The sequence below is a fragment of the Cololabis saira genome, chromosome 4, assembly GCF_033807715.1.
Source record: "Cololabis saira isolate AMF1-May2022 chromosome 4, fColSai1.1, whole genome shotgun sequence".
Taxonomy (NCBI): Eukaryota; Metazoa; Chordata; class Actinopteri; order Beloniformes; family Belonidae; genus Cololabis; species Cololabis saira.
This window is the reverse complement of record NC_084590.1, coordinates 10,133,278-10,148,505: the sequence shown is the minus strand read 5'-3', so window position 1 is coordinate 10,148,505 and position 15,228 is coordinate 10,133,278. Positions and strand designations below refer to the sequence as shown.

General features: G+C 42.5%; 14 non-coding genes across 14 annotated transcripts; all 14 read right to left on the bottom strand.

Annotated features, from left to right (window-relative positions):
* Positions 1 to 279: 279 nt before the first annotated feature.
* Positions 280 to 351, bottom strand: trnap-agg (transfer RNA proline (anticodon AGG)). The gene has a single exon. It is a non-coding gene; the product is annotated as a tRNA-Pro (tRNA).
* A 1,762-nt stretch (positions 352 to 2,113) lies between these two features.
* On the bottom strand, positions 2,114 to 2,185 carry trnap-agg (transfer RNA proline (anticodon AGG)). Its single transcript has one exon. It is a non-coding gene; the product is annotated as a tRNA-Pro (tRNA).
* Positions 2,186 to 3,028: 843 nt separating this feature from the next.
* trnap-agg (transfer RNA proline (anticodon AGG)) lies at positions 3,029 to 3,100 on the bottom strand. Its single transcript has one exon. It is a non-coding gene; the product is annotated as a tRNA-Pro (tRNA).
* An 844-nt stretch (positions 3,101 to 3,944) lies between these two features.
* On the bottom strand, positions 3,945 to 4,016 carry trnap-agg (transfer RNA proline (anticodon AGG)). The gene has a single exon. It is a non-coding gene; the product is annotated as a tRNA-Pro (tRNA).
* An 848-nt stretch (positions 4,017 to 4,864) lies between these two features.
* On the bottom strand, positions 4,865 to 4,936 carry trnap-agg (transfer RNA proline (anticodon AGG)). The gene has a single exon. It is a non-coding gene; the product is annotated as a tRNA-Pro (tRNA).
* Positions 4,937 to 5,779: 843 nt separating this feature from the next.
* On the bottom strand, positions 5,780 to 5,851 carry trnap-agg (transfer RNA proline (anticodon AGG)). The gene has a single exon. It is a non-coding gene; the product is annotated as a tRNA-Pro (tRNA).
* Positions 5,852 to 6,694: 843 nt separating this feature from the next.
* On the bottom strand, positions 6,695 to 6,766 carry trnap-agg (transfer RNA proline (anticodon AGG)). The gene has a single exon. It is a non-coding gene; the product is annotated as a tRNA-Pro (tRNA).
* A 1,765-nt stretch (positions 6,767 to 8,531) lies between these two features.
* trnap-agg (transfer RNA proline (anticodon AGG)) lies at positions 8,532 to 8,603 on the bottom strand. Its single transcript has one exon. It is a non-coding gene; the product is annotated as a tRNA-Pro (tRNA).
* An 844-nt stretch (positions 8,604 to 9,447) lies between these two features.
* Positions 9,448 to 9,519, bottom strand: trnap-agg (transfer RNA proline (anticodon AGG)). The gene has a single exon. It is a non-coding gene; the product is annotated as a tRNA-Pro (tRNA).
* Positions 9,520 to 11,278: 1,759 nt separating this feature from the next.
* trnap-agg (transfer RNA proline (anticodon AGG)) lies at positions 11,279 to 11,350 on the bottom strand. Its single transcript has one exon. It is a non-coding gene; the product is annotated as a tRNA-Pro (tRNA).
* Positions 11,351 to 12,199: 849 nt separating this feature from the next.
* On the bottom strand, positions 12,200 to 12,271 carry trnap-agg (transfer RNA proline (anticodon AGG)). The gene has a single exon. It is a non-coding gene; the product is annotated as a tRNA-Pro (tRNA).
* An 846-nt stretch (positions 12,272 to 13,117) lies between these two features.
* Positions 13,118 to 13,189, bottom strand: trnap-agg (transfer RNA proline (anticodon AGG)). Its single transcript has one exon. It is a non-coding gene; the product is annotated as a tRNA-Pro (tRNA).
* Positions 13,190 to 14,035: 846 nt separating this feature from the next.
* Positions 14,036 to 14,107, bottom strand: trnap-agg (transfer RNA proline (anticodon AGG)). Its single transcript has one exon. It is a non-coding gene; the product is annotated as a tRNA-Pro (tRNA).
* An 835-nt stretch (positions 14,108 to 14,942) lies between these two features.
* On the bottom strand, positions 14,943 to 15,014 carry trnap-agg (transfer RNA proline (anticodon AGG)). The gene has a single exon. It is a non-coding gene; the product is annotated as a tRNA-Pro (tRNA).
* Between the last annotated feature and the right edge of the window lie 214 nt (positions 15,015 to 15,228).

The window sequence follows — 15,228 nt, the reverse complement described above, 5'->3', positions numbered from 1 at the left end:
TGTACAAACTCCCAACATTAAATAACTGTTTTGATGTTCTCCAGTCAAGTTTCCACATCCCAGCACTGAGACAGTTCTAGATTAATCCGTCATGACATCCGCTCCAATACGGATAGTGGCAACATTTCAATCGTGGTCTCAAAAAGCTGCATTTGACATGGTTGACCATAATACCTTGATAGACCGGTTGAAGAACTGGGTGGGACATTCTGGCACAGCACTTGCCTGGTTGAATTCCTATGCGTTTTGCTTATTGGAGGGGAAAACTACAACTTACTGGGGCTCGTCCGGGAATTGAACCCGGGACCTCTCGCACCCTAAGCGAGAATCATACTACTAGACCAACGAGCCAGAAAACCCATAACTGGCAACACATGAAATGTTTTTCTAAATTAAAAACCAAAGACCCATGTCACATCATCAACATTTAGAAACTCAAGTAGGGCTGTTGACATGTGAGTGTGACTGTGAGACTGTGTTAGATTGGGACGATCTCCAGGGAAACAACATCAATTCGATGACTGACTGCATTACCGAGTAGACTAATTTCTGTGACAAAGTTGAGAAAATCAGACAGTCAGTCAGTGTTTCAATGGTAGACACAGGATATATTCCACCTCTGTGTCCAATGAGAGAAATCTCTACACAATTCTCTCTAATTACTCATAGGAACCTGGCTGACATCATACACCACCTGAATTCCACCACTTGCTGCCTTGATACTCTGGCAACAGGGTTTTTTAAAAGTGTTGCACATTGTATGGCCTCAGGGCTTTCAGACATTTTCAATAAGTCTCAGCTTTCAGGTATTGTTCCTCGGTGCCAGTCTAGAGAGGTCACTTATGAACAGCTATAGGCCCATATAAAACATCCACTTTATTAGTAAAATCGTAGAAAAAGCTATTTTTCAACGTGTGTACAAACTCCTAATATTAAATAACTGTTTTGATGTTCTGCAGTCACGTTTCCACATCCCAGCACTTAGACAGTTCTAGTGAAAGTCCGTCATGAGATCCGCTCCAATACGGATAGTGGCAACATTTCAATCGTGGTCTCACAGTGCTGCATTTGACAAGGTTGACCATAATACCTTGATACACCGGTTGAAGAACTGGGTGGGACTTTCTGGCACAGCACTTGCCTGGTTGAATTCCTATGAGTTTTGCTTATTGGAGGGGAAAACTACAATTTACTGGGGCTCGTCCGGGAATTGAACCCGGGACCTCTCGCACCCTTAGCGAGAATCATACTACTAGACCAACGAGCCAGAAAACCCATAACTGGCAACACATAAAATGTTTTTCTAAATTAAAAACCAAAGACCCATGTCACATCATCATCAACATTTAGAAACTCAAGTAGGGCTGTTTACATGTGAGTGTGACTGTGAGACTGTGTTAGATTGGGACGATCTCCAGGGAAACAACATCAATTCGATGACTGACTGCATTACCGAGTAGACTAATTTCTGCGACAAAGTTGAGAAAATCAGACAGTCAGTCAGTGTTTCAATGGTAGACACAGGATATATTCCACCTCTGTGTCCAAGGAGAGAAATCTGGACACAATTCTCTCTAATTACTCATAGGAACCTGGCTGACATCATACACCACCTGAATTCCACCACTTGCTGCCTTGATACTCTGGCATCAGGGTTTTTTAAGAGTGTTGCACATTGTATGGCCTCATGGCTTTCAGACATTTTCAATAAGTCTCAGCTTTCAGGTATTGTTCCTCGGTGCCAGTCTAGAGAGGTCACTTATGAACACCTATAGGCCCGTATAAAACCTCCCCTTTCATAGTAAAATCATAGAAAAAGCTGTTTTTCAAAATGTGTACAAACTCCTAACATTAAATAACTGTTTTGATGTTCTCCAGTCAAGTTTCCACATCCCAGCACTGAGACAGTTCTAGATTAATCCGTCATGACATCCGCTCCAATACGGATAGTGGCAACATTTCAATCGTGGTCTCAAAAAGCTGCATTTGACATGGTTGACCATAATACCTTGATAGACCGGTTGAAGAACTGGGTGGGACTTTCTGGCACAGCACTTGCCTGGTTGAATTCCTATGCGTTTTGCTTATTGGAGGGGAAAACTACAACTTACTGGGGCTCGTCCGGGAATTGAACCCGGGACCTCTCGCACCCTAAGCGAGAATCATACTACTAGACCAACGAGCCAGAAAACCCATAACTGGCAACACATGAAATGTTTTTCTAAATTAAAAACCAAAGACCCATGTCACATCATCAACATTTAGAAACTCAAGTAGGGCTGTTGACATGTGAGTGTGACTGTGAGACTGTGTTAGATTGGGACGATCTCCAGGGAAACAACATCAATTCGATGACTGACTGCATTACCGAGTAGACTAATTTCTGCGACAAAGTTGAGAAAATCAGACAGTCAGTCAGTGTTTCAATGGTAGACACAGGATATATTCCACCTCTGTGTCCAATGAGAGAAATCTCTACACAATTCTCTCTAATTACTCATAGGAACCTGGCTGACATCATACACCACCTGAATTCCACCACTTGCTGCCTTGATACTCTGGCAACAGGGTTTTTTAAAAGTGTTGCACATTGTATGGCCTCAGGGCTTTCAGACATTTTCAATAAGTCTCAGCTTTCAGGTATTGTTCCTCGGTGCCAGTCTAGAGAGGTCACTTATGAACACCTATAGGCCCGTATAAAACCTCCCCTTTCTTAGTAAAATCATAGAAAAAGCTGTTTTTCAACATGTGTACAAACTCCTAACATTAAATAACTGTTTTGATGTTCTCCAGTCAAGTTTCCACATCCTAGCACTGAGACAGTTCTAGATTAATCCGTCATGACATCCGCTCCAATACGGATAGTGGCAACATTTCAATCGTGGTCTCACAGTGCTGCATTTGACATGGTTGACCATAATACCTTGATAGACCGGTTGAAGAACTGGGTGGGACTTTCTGGCACACCACTTGCCTGGTTGAATTCCTATGAGTTTTGCTTATTGGAGGGGAAAACTACAACTTACTGGGGCTCATCCGGGAATTGAACCCGGGACCTCTCGCACCCTAAGCGAGAATCATACTACTAGACCAACGAGCCAGAAAACCCACAACTGGCAACACATGAAATGTTTTTCTAAATTAAAAACCAAAGACCCATGTCACATCATCAACATTTAGAAACTCAAGTAGGGCTGTTGACATGTGAGTGTGACTGTGAGACTGTGTTAGATTGGGACGATCTCCAGGGAAACAACATCAATTCGATGACTGACTGCATTACCGAGTAGACTAATTTCTGCGACAAAGTTGAGAAAATCAGACAGTCAGTCAGTGTTTCAATGGTAGACACAGGATATATTCCACCTCTGTGTCCAATGAGAGAAATCTCTACACAATTCTCTCTAATTACTCATAGGAACCTGGCTGACATCATACACCACCTGAATTCCCCCACTTGCTGCCTTGATACTCTGGCAACAGGGTTTTTTAAGAGTGTTGCACATTGTATGGCCTCAGGGCTTTCCGACATTTTCAATAAGTCCCAGCTTTCAGGTATTGTTCCTCGGTGCCAGTCTAGAGAGGTCACTTATGAACACCTATAAGCCCGTATAAAACCTCCCCTTTCTTAGAAAAATCATAGAAAAAGCTGTTTTTCAACATGTGTACAAACTCCTAACATTAAATAACTGTTTTGATTTTCTCCAGTCAAGTTTCCACATCCTAGCACTGAGACAGTTCTAGATGAAGTCCGTCATGACATCCGCTCCAATACGGATAGTGGCAACATTTCAATCGTTGTCTCACAGTGCTGCATTTGACATGGTTGACCATAATACCTTGATAGACCGGTTGAAGAACTGGGTGGGACTTTCTGGCACAGCACTTGCCTGGTTGAATTCCCATGAGTTTTGCTTATTGGAGGGGAAAACTACAATTTACTGGGGCTCGTCCGGGAATTGAACCCGGGACCTCTCGCACCCTAAGCGAGAATCATACTACTAGACCAACGAGCCAGAAAACCCATAACTGGCAACACATAAAATGTTTTTCTAAATTAAAAACCAAAGACCCATGTCACATCATCATCAACATTTAGAAACTCAAGTAGGACTGTTGACATGTGAGTGTGACTGTGAGACTGTGTTAGATTGGGACGATCACCATGGAAAAAACATCAATTCGATGACTGACTGCATTACTGAGTAGACTAATTTCTGCATCAAAAAGTTGAGAAAATCAGACAATCAGTCAGTGTTTCAATAGTAGACACAGGATATATTCCACCTCTGTGTCCAATGAGAGAAATCTGGACACAATTCTCTCTAATTACTCATAGGAACCTGGCTGACATCATACACCACCTGAATTCCACCACTTGCTGCCTTGATACTCTGGCAACAGGGTTTTTTAAGAGTGTTGCACATTGTATGGCCTCAGGGCTTTTAGACATTTTCAATAAGTCTCAGCTTTCAGGTATTGTTCCTCGGTGCCAGTCTAGAGAGGTCACTTATGAACACCTATAGGCCCGTATAAAACCTCCCCTTTCTTAGTAAAATCATAGAAAAAGCTGTTTTTCAACATGTGTACAAACTCCCAACATTAAATAACTGTTTTGATGTTCTCCAGTCAAGTTTCCACATCCCAGCACTGAGACAGTTCTAGATTAATCCGTCATGACATCCGCTCCAATACGGATAGTGGCAACATTTCAATCGTGGTCTCAAAAAGCTGCATTTGACATGGTTGACCATAATACCTTGATAGACCGGTTGAAGAACTGGGTGGGACATTCTGGCACAGCACTTGCCTGGTTGAATTCCTATGCGTTTTGCTTATTGGAGGGGAAAACTACAACTTACTGGGGCTCGTCCGGGAATTGAACCCGGGACCTCTCGCACCCTAAGCGAGAATCATACTACTAGACCAACGAGCCAGAAAACCCATAACTGGCAACACATGAAATGTTTTTCTAAATTAAAAACCAAAGACCCATGTCACATCATCAACATTTAGAAACTCAAGTAGGGCTGTTGACATGTGAGTGTGACTGTGAGACTGTGTTAGATTGGGACGATCTCCAGGGAAACAACATCAATTCGATGACTGACTGCATTACCGAGTAGACTAATTTCTGTGACAAAGTTGAGAAAATCAGACAGTCAGTCAGTGTTTCAATGGTAGACACAGGATATATTCCACCTCTGTGTCCAATGAGAGAAATCTCTACACAATTCTCTCTAATTACTCATAGGAACCTGGCTGACATCATACACCACCTGAATTCCACCACTTGCTGCCTTGATACTCTGGCAACAGGGTTTTTTAAAAGTGTTGCACATTGTATGGCCTCAGGGCTTTCAGACATTTTCAATAAGTCTCAGCTTTCAGGTATTGTTCCTCGGTGCCAGTCTAGAGAGGTCACTTATGAACACCTATAGGCCCGTATAAAACCTCCCCTTTCTTAGTAAAATCATAGAAAAAGCTGTTTTTCAACATGTGTACAAACTCCCAACATTAAATAACTGTTTTGATGTTCTCCAGTCAAGTTTCCACATCCCAGCACTGAGACAGTTCTAGATTAATCCGTCATGACATCCGCTCCAATACGGATAGTGGCAACATTTCAATCGTGGTCTCAAAAAGCTGCATTTGACATGGTTGACCATAATACCTTGATAGACCGGTTGAAGAACTGGGTGGGACTTTCTGGCACACCACTTGCCTGGTTGAATTCCTATGAGTTTTGCTTATTGGAGGGGAAAACTACAACTTACTGGGGCTCGTCCGGGAATTGAACCCGGGACCTCTCGCACCCTAAGCGAGAATCATACTACTAGACCAACGAGCCAGAAAACCCATAACTGGCAACACATGAAATGTTTTTCTAAATTAAAAACCAAAGACCCATGTCACATCATCAACATTTAGAAACTCAAGTAGGGCTGTTGACATGTGAGTGTGACTGTGAGACTGTGTTAGATTGGGACGATCTCCAGGGAAACAACATCAATTCGATGACTGACTGCATTACCGAGTAGACTAATTTCTGTGACAAAGTTGAGAAAATCAGACAGTCAGTCAGTGTTTCAATGGTAGACACAGGATATATTCCACCTCTGTGTCCAATGAGAGAAATCTCTACACAATTCTCTCTAATTACTCATAGGAACCTGGCTGACATCATACACCACCTGAATTCCACCACTTGCTGCCTTGATACTCTGGCAACAGGGTTTTTTAAAAGTGTTGCACATTGTATGGCCTCAGGGCTTTCAGACATTTTCAATAAGTCTCAGCTTTCAGGTATTGTTCCTCGGTGCCAGTCTAGAGAGGTCACTTATGAACACCTATAGGCCCGTATAAAACCTCCCCTTTCTTAGTAAAATCATAGAAAAAGCTGTTTTTCAACATGTGTACAAACTCCTAACATTAAATAACTGTTTTGATGTTCTCCAGTCAAGTTTCCACATCCTAGCACTGAGACAGTTCTAGATTAATCCGTCATGACATCCGCTCCAATACGGATAGTGGCAACATTTCAATCGTGGTCTCACAGTGCTGCATTTGACATGGTTGACCATAATACCTTGATAGACCGGTTGAAGAACTGGGTGGGACTTTCTGGCACACCACTTGCCTGGTTGAATTCCTATGAGTTTTGCTTATTGGAGGGGAAAACTACAACTTACTGGGGCTCGTCCGGGAATTGAACCCGGGACCTCTCGCACCCTAAGCGAGAATCATACTACTAGACCAACGAGCCAGAAAACCCACAACTGGCAACACATGAAATGTTTTTCTAAATTAAAAACCAAAGACCCATGTCACATCATCAACATTTAGAAACTCAAGTAGGGCTGTTGACATGTGAGTGTGACTGTGAGACTGTGTTAGATTGGGACGATCTCCAGGGAAACAACATCAATTCGATGACTGACTGCATTACCGAGTAGACTAATTTCTGCGACAAAGTTGAGAAAATCAGACAGTCAGTCAGTGTTTCAATGGTAGACACAGGATATATTCCACCTCTGTGTCCAATGAGAGAAATCTCTACACAATTCTCTCTAATTACTCATAGGAACCTGGCTGACATCATACACCACCTGAATTCCCCCACTTGCTGCCTTGATACTCTGGCAACAGGGTTTTTTAAGAGTGTTGCACATTGTATGGCCTCAGGGCTTTCCGACATTTTCAATAAGTCCCAGCTTTCAGGTATTGTTCCTCGGTGCCAGTCTAGAGAGGTCACTTATGAACACCTATAAGCCCGTATAAAACCTCCCCTTTCTTAGAAAAATCATAGAAAAAGCTGTTTTTCAACATGTGTACAAACTCCTAACATTAAATAACTGTTTTGATTTTCTCCAGTCAAGTTTCCACATCCTAGCACTGAGACAGTTCTAGATGAAGTCCGTCATGACATCCGCTCCAATACGGATAGTGGCAACATTTCAATCGTTGTCTCACAGTGCTGCATTTGACATGGTTGACCATAATACCTTGATAGACCGGTTGAAGAACTGGGTGGGACTTTCTGGCACAGCACTTGCCTGGTTGAATTCCCATGAGTTTTGCTTATTGGAGGGGAAAACTACAATTTACTGGGGCTCGTCCGGGAATTGAACCCGGGACCTCTCGCACCCTAAGCTAGAATCATACTACTAGACCAACGAGCCAGAAAACCCATAACTGGCAACACATAAAATGTTTTTCTAAATTAAAAACCAAAGACCCATGTCACATCATCATCAACATTTAGAAACTCAAGTAGGGCTGTTGACATGTGAGTGTGACTGTGAGACTGTGTTAGATTGGGACGATCACCATGGAAAAAACATCAATTCGATGACTGACTGCATTACTGAGTAGACTAATTTCTGCATCAAAAAGTTGAGAAAATCAGACAATCAGTCAGTGTTTCAATAGTAGACACAGGATATATTCCACCTCTGTGTCCAATGAGAGAAATCTGGACACAATTCTCTCTAATTACTCATAGGAACCTGGCTGACATCATACACCACCTGAATTCCACCACTTGCTGCCTTGATACTCTGGCAACAGGGTTTTTTAAAAGTGTTGCACATTGTATGGCCTCAGGGCTTTCAGACATTTTCAATAAGTCTCAGCTTTCAGGTATTGTTCCTCGGTGCCAGTCTAGAGAGGTCACTTATGAACACCTATAGGCCCGTATAAAACCTCCCCTTTCTTAGTAAAATCATAGAAAAAGCTGTTTTTCAACATGTGTACAAACTCCTAACATTAAATAACTGTTTTGATGTTCTCCAGTCAAGTTTCCACATCCTAGCACTGAGACAGTTCTAGATGAAGTCCGTCATGACATCCGCTCCAATACGGATAGTGGCAACATTTCAATCGTGGTCTCACAGTGCTGCATTTGACATGGTTGACCATAATACCTTGATAGACCGGTTGAAGAACTGGGTGGGACTTTCTGGCACACCACTTGCCTGGTTGAATTCCTATGAGTTTTGCTTATTGGAGGGGAAAACTACAACTTACTGGGGCTCGTCCGGGAATTGAACCCGGGACCTCTCGCACCCTAAGCGAGAATCATACTACTAGACCAACGAGCCAGAAAACCCATAACTGGCAACACATAAAATGTTTTTCTAAATTAAAAACCAAAGACCCATGTCACATCATCAACATTTAGAAACTCAAGTAGGGCTGTTGACATGTGAGTGTGACTGTGAGACTGTGTTAGATTGGGACGATCTCCAGGGAAACAACATCAATTCGATGACTGACTGCATTACCGAGTAGACTAATTTCTGCATCAAAAAGTTGAAAAATCAGACAATCAGTCAGTGTTTCAATAGTAGACACAGGATATATTCCACCTCTGTGTCCAATGAGAGAAATCTGGACACAATTCTCTCTAATTACTCATAGGAACCTGGCTGACATCATACACCACCTGAATTCCACCACTTGCTGCCTTGATACTCTGGCAACAGGGTTTTTTAAGAGTGTTGCACATTGTATGGCCTCAGGGCTTTTAGACATTTTCAATAAGTCTCAGCTTTCAGGTATTGTTCCTCGGTGCCAGTCTAGAGAGGTCACTTATGAACACCTATAGGCCCGTATAAAACCTCCCCTTTCTTAGTAAAATCATAGAAAAAGCTGTTTTTCAACATGTGTACAAACTCCCAACATTAAATAACTGTTTTGATGTTCTCCAGTCAAGTTTCCACATCCCAGCACTGAGACAGTTCTAGATTAATCCGTCATGACATCCGCTCCAATACGGATAGTGGCAACATTTCAATCGTGGTCTCAAAAAGCTGCATTTGACATGGTTGACCATAATACCTTGATAGACCGGTTGAAGAACTGGGTGGGACTTTCTGGCACAGCACTTGCCTGGTTGAATTCCTATGCGTTTTGCTTATTGGAGGGGAAAACTACAACTTACTGGGGCTCGTCCGGGAATTGAACCCGGGACCTCTCGCACCCTAAGCGAGAATCATACTACTAGACCAACGAGCCAGAAAACCCATAACTGGCAACACATGAAATGTTTTTCTAAATTAAAAACCAAAGACCCATGTCACATCATCAACATTTAGAAACTCAAGTAGGGCTGTTGACATGTGAGTGTGACTGTGAGACTGTGTTAGATTGGGACGATCTCCAGGGAAACAACATCAATTCGATGACTGACTGCATTACCGAGTAGACTAATTTCTGTGACAAAGTTGAGAAAATCAGACAGTCAGTCAGTGTTTCAATGGTAGACACAGGATATATTCCACCTCTGTGTCCAATGAGAGAAATCTCTACACAATTCTCTCTAATTACTCATAGGAACCTGGCTGACATCATACACCACCTGAATTCCACCACTTGCTGCCTTGATACTCTGGCAACAGGGTTTTTTAAAAGTGTTGCACATTGTATGGCCTCAGGGCTTTCAGACATTTTCAATAAGTCTCAGCTTTCAGGTATTGTTCCTCGGTGCCAGTCTAGAGAGGTCACTTATGAACACCTATAGGCCCGTATAAAACCTCCCCTTTCTTAGTAAAATCATAGAAAAAGCTGTTTTTCAACATGTGTACAAACTCCTAACATTAAATAACTGTTTTGATGTTCTCCAGTCAAGTTTCCACATCCTAGCACTGAGACAGTTCTAGATTAATCCGTCATGACATCCGCTCCAATACGGATAGTGGCAACATTTCAATCGTGGTCTCACAGTGCTGCATTTGACATGGTTGACCATAATACCTTGATAGACCGGTTGAAGAACTGGGTGGGACTTTCTGGCACACCACTTGCCTGGTTGAATTCCTATGAGTTTTGCTTATTGGAGGGGAAAACTACAACTTACTGGGGCTCGTCCGGGAATTGAACCCGGGACCTCTCGCACCCTAAGCGAGAATGATACTACTAGACCAACGAGCCAGAAAACCCACAACTGGCAACACATGAAATGTTTTTCTAAATTAAAAACCAAAGACCCATGTCACATCATCAACATTTAGAAACTCAAGTAGGGCTGTTGACATGTGAGTGTGACTGTGAGACTGTGTTAGATTGGGACGATCTCCAGGGAAACAACATCAATTCGATGACTGACTGCATTACCGAGTAGACTAATTTCTGCGACAAAGTTGAGAAAATCAGACAGTCAGTCAGTGTTTCAATGGTAGACACAGGATATATTCCACCTCTGTGTCCAATGAGAGAAATCTCTACACAATTCTCTCTAATTACTCATAGGAACCTGGCTGACATCATACACCACCTGAATTCCCCCACTTGCTGCCTTGATACTCTGGCAACAGGGTTTTTTAAGAGTGTTGCACATTGTATGGCCTCAGGGCTTTCCGACATTTTCAATAAGTCCCAGCTTTCAGGTATTGTTCCTCGGTGCCAGTCTAGAGAGGTCACTTATGAACACCTATAAGCCCGTATAAAACCTCCCCTTTCTTAGAAAAATCATAGAAAAAGCTGTTTTTCAACATGTGTACAAACTCCTAACATTAAATAACTGTTTTGATTTTCTCCAGTCAAGTTTCCACATCCTAGCACTGAGACAGTTCTAGATGAAGTCCGTCATGACATCCGCTCCAATACGGATAGTGGCAACATTTCAATCGTTGTCTCACAGTGCTGCATTTGACATGGTTGACCATAATACCTTGATAGACCGGTTGAAGAACTGGGTGGGACTTTCTGGCACAGCACTTGCCTGGTTGAATTCCCATGAGTTTTGCTTATTGGAGGGGAAAACTACAATTTACTGGGGCTCGTCCGGGAATTGAACCCGGGACCTCTCGCACCCTAAGCGAGAATCATACTACTAGACCAACGAGCCAGAAAACCCATAACTGGCAACACATAAAATGTTTTTCTAAATTAAAAACCAAAGACCCATGTCACATCATCATCAACATTTAGAAACTCAAGTAGGGCTGTTGACATGTGAGTGTGACTGTGAGACTGTGTTAGATTGGGACGATCACCATGGAAAAAACATCAATTCGATGACTGACTGCATTACTGAGTAGACTAATTTCTGCATCAAAAAGTTGAGAAAATCAGACAATCAGTCAGTGTTTCAATAGTAGACACAGGATATATTCCACCTCTGTGTCCAATGAGAGAAATCTGGACACAATTCTCTCTAATTACTCATAGGAACCTGGCTGACATCATACACCACCTGAATTCCACCACTTGCTGCCTTGATACTCTGGCAACAGGGTTTTTTAAAAGTGTTGCACATTGTATGGCCTCAGGGCTTTCAGACATTTTCAATAAGTCTCAGCTTTCAGGTATTGTTCCTCGGTGCCAGTCTAGAGAGGTCACTTATGAACACCTATAGGCCCGTATAAAACCTCCCCTTTCTTAGTAAAATCATAGAAAAAGCTGTTTTTCAACATGTGTACAAACTCCTAACATTAAATAACTGTTTTGATGTTCTCCAGTCAAGTTTCCACATCCTAGCACTGAGACAGTTCTAGATGAAGTCCGTCATGACATCCGCTCCAATACGGATAGTGGCAACATTTCAATCGTGGTCTCACAGTGCTGCATTTGACATGGTTGACCATAATACCTTGATAGACCGGTTGAAGAACTGGGTGGGACTTTCTGGCACACCACTTGCCTGGTTGAATTCCTATGAGTTTTGCTTATTGGAGGGGAAAACTACAACTTACTGGGGCTCGTCCGGGAATTGAACCCGGGACCTCTCGCACCCTAAGCGAGAATCATACTACTAGACCAACGAGCCAGAAAACCCATAACTGGCAACACATAAAATGTTTTTCTAAATTAAAAACCAAAGACCCATGTCACATAATCATCAACATTTAGAAACTCAAGTAGGGCTGTTGACATGTGAGTGTGACTGTGAGACTGTGTTAGATTGGGACGATCTCCATGGAAAAAACATCAATTCGATGACTGACTGCATTACCGAGTAGACTAATTTCTGCGACAAAGTTGAGAAAATCAGACAGTCAGTCAGTGTTTCAATGGTAGACACAGGATATATTCCACCTCTGTGTCCAATGAGAGAAATCTGGACACAATTCTCTCTAATTACTCATAGGAACCTGGCTGACATCATACACCACCTGAATTCCACCACTTGCTGCCTTGATACTCTGGCAACAGGGTTTTTTAAGAGTGTTGCACATTGTATGGCCTCAGGGCTTTCAGACATTTTCAATAAGTCTCAGCTTTCAGGTATTGTTCCTCGGTGCCAGTCTAGAGAGGTCACTTATGAACACCTATAGGCCCGTATAAATCCTCCCCTTTCTTAGTAAAATCATAGAAAAAGCTGTTTTTCAACATGTGTACAAACTCCTAACATTAAATAACTGTTTTGATGTTCTCCAGTCAAGTTTCCACATCCCAGCAATGAGACAGTTCTAGATAAATCCGTCATGACATCCGCTCCAATACGGATAGTGGCAACATTTCAATCGTGGTCTCACAGTGCTGCATTTGACATGGTTGACCATAATACCTTGATAGACCGGTTGAAGAACTGGGTGGGACTTTCTGGCACAGCACTTGCCTGGTTGAATTCCCATGAGTTTTGCTTATTGGAGGGGAAAACTACAATTTACTGGGGCTCGTCCGGGAATTGAACCCAGGACCTCTCGCACCCTAAGCGAGAATCATACTACTAGACCAACGAGCCAGAAAACCCATAACTGGCAACACATAAAATGTTTTTCTAAATTAAAAACCAAAGACCCATGTCACATAATCATCAACATTTAGAAACTCAAGTAGGGCTGCTGACATGTGAGTGTGACTGTGAGACTGTGTTAGATTGGGACGATGTCCATGGAAAAAACATCAATTCGATGACTGACTGCATTACCGAGTAGACTAATTTCTGCGACAAAGTTGAGAAAATCAGACAGTCAGTCAGTGTTTCAATGGTAGACACAGGATATATTCCACCTCTGTGTCCAATGAGAGAAATCTGGACACAATTCTCTCTAATTACTCATAGGAACCTGGCTGACATCATACACCACCTGAATTCCACCACTTGCTGCCTTGATACTCTGGCAACAGGGTTTTTTAAGAGTGTTGCACATTGTATGGCCTCAGGGCTTTCAGACATTTTCAATAAGTCTCAGCTTTCAGGTATTGTTCCTCGGTGCCAGTCTAGAGAGGTCACTTATGAACACCTATAGGCCCGTATAAATCCTCCCCTTTCATAGTAAAATCATAGAAAAAGCTGTTTTTCAACATGTGTACAAACTCCTAACATTAAATAACTGTTTTGATGTTCTCCAGTCAAGTTTCCACATCCCAGCAATGAGACAGTTCTAGATAAATCCGTCATGACATCCGCTCCAATACGGATAGTGGCAACATTTCAATCGTGGTCTCACAGTGCTGCATTTGACATGGTTGACCATAATACCTTGATAGACCGGTTGAAGAACTGGGTGGGACTTTCTGGCACAGCACTTGCCTGGTTGAATTCCCATGAGTTTTGCTTATTGGAGGGGAAAACTACAATTTACTGGGGCTCGTCCGGGAATTGAACCCAGGACCTCTCGCACCCTAAGCGAGAATCATACTACTAGACCAACGAGCCAGAAAACCCATAACTGGCAACACATAAATTGTTTTTCTAAATTAAAAACCAAAGACCCATGTCACATCATCATCAACATTTAGAAACTCAAGTAGGGCTGTTGACATGTGAGTGTGACTGTGAGACTGTGTTAGATTGGGACGATCTCCAGGGAAACAACATCAATTCGATGACTGACTGCATTACCGAGTAGACAAATTTCTGCGACAAAGTTGAGAAAATCAGACAGTCAGTCAGTGTTTCAATGGTAGACACAGGATATATTCCACCTCTGTGTCCAATGAGAGAAATCTGGACACAATTCTCTCTAATTACTCATAGGAACCTGGCTGACATCATACACCACCTGAATTCCACCACTTGCTGCCTTGATACTCTGGCAACAGGGTTTTTTAAGAGTGTTGCACATTGTATGGCCTCAGGGCTTTCAGACATTTTCAATAAGTCTCAGCTTTCAGGTATTGTTCCTCGGTGCCAGTCTAGAGAGGTCACTTATGAACACCTATAGGCCCGTATAAAACCTCCCCTTTCATAGTAAAAGCTGTTTTTCAACATGTGTACAAACTCCTAACATTAAATAACTGATTTGATGTTCTCCAGTCAAGTTTCCACATCCCAGCACTGAGACAGTTCTAGATAAATCCGTCATGACATCCGCTCCAATACGGATAGTGGCAACATTTCAATCATGGTCTCACAGTGCTGCATTTGACATGGTTGACCATAATACCTTGATAGACCGGTTGAAGAACTGGGTGGGACTTTCTGGCACAGCACTTGCTTGGTTGAATTCCCATGAGTTTTGCTTATTGGAGGGGAAAACTACAATTTACTGGGGCTCGTCCGGGAATTGAACCCGGGACCTCTCGCACCCTAAGCGAGAATCATACTACTAGACCAACGACCCAGAAAACCCATAACTGGCAACACATAAAATGTTTTTCTAAATTAAAAACCAAAGACCCATGTCACATCATCATCAACATTTAGAAACTCAAGTAGGGCTGTTGACATGTGAGTGTGACTGTGAGACTGTGTTAGATTGGGACGATCTCCATGGAAAAAACATCAATTCGATGACTGACTGCATTACCGAGTAGACTAATTTCTGCGACAAAGTT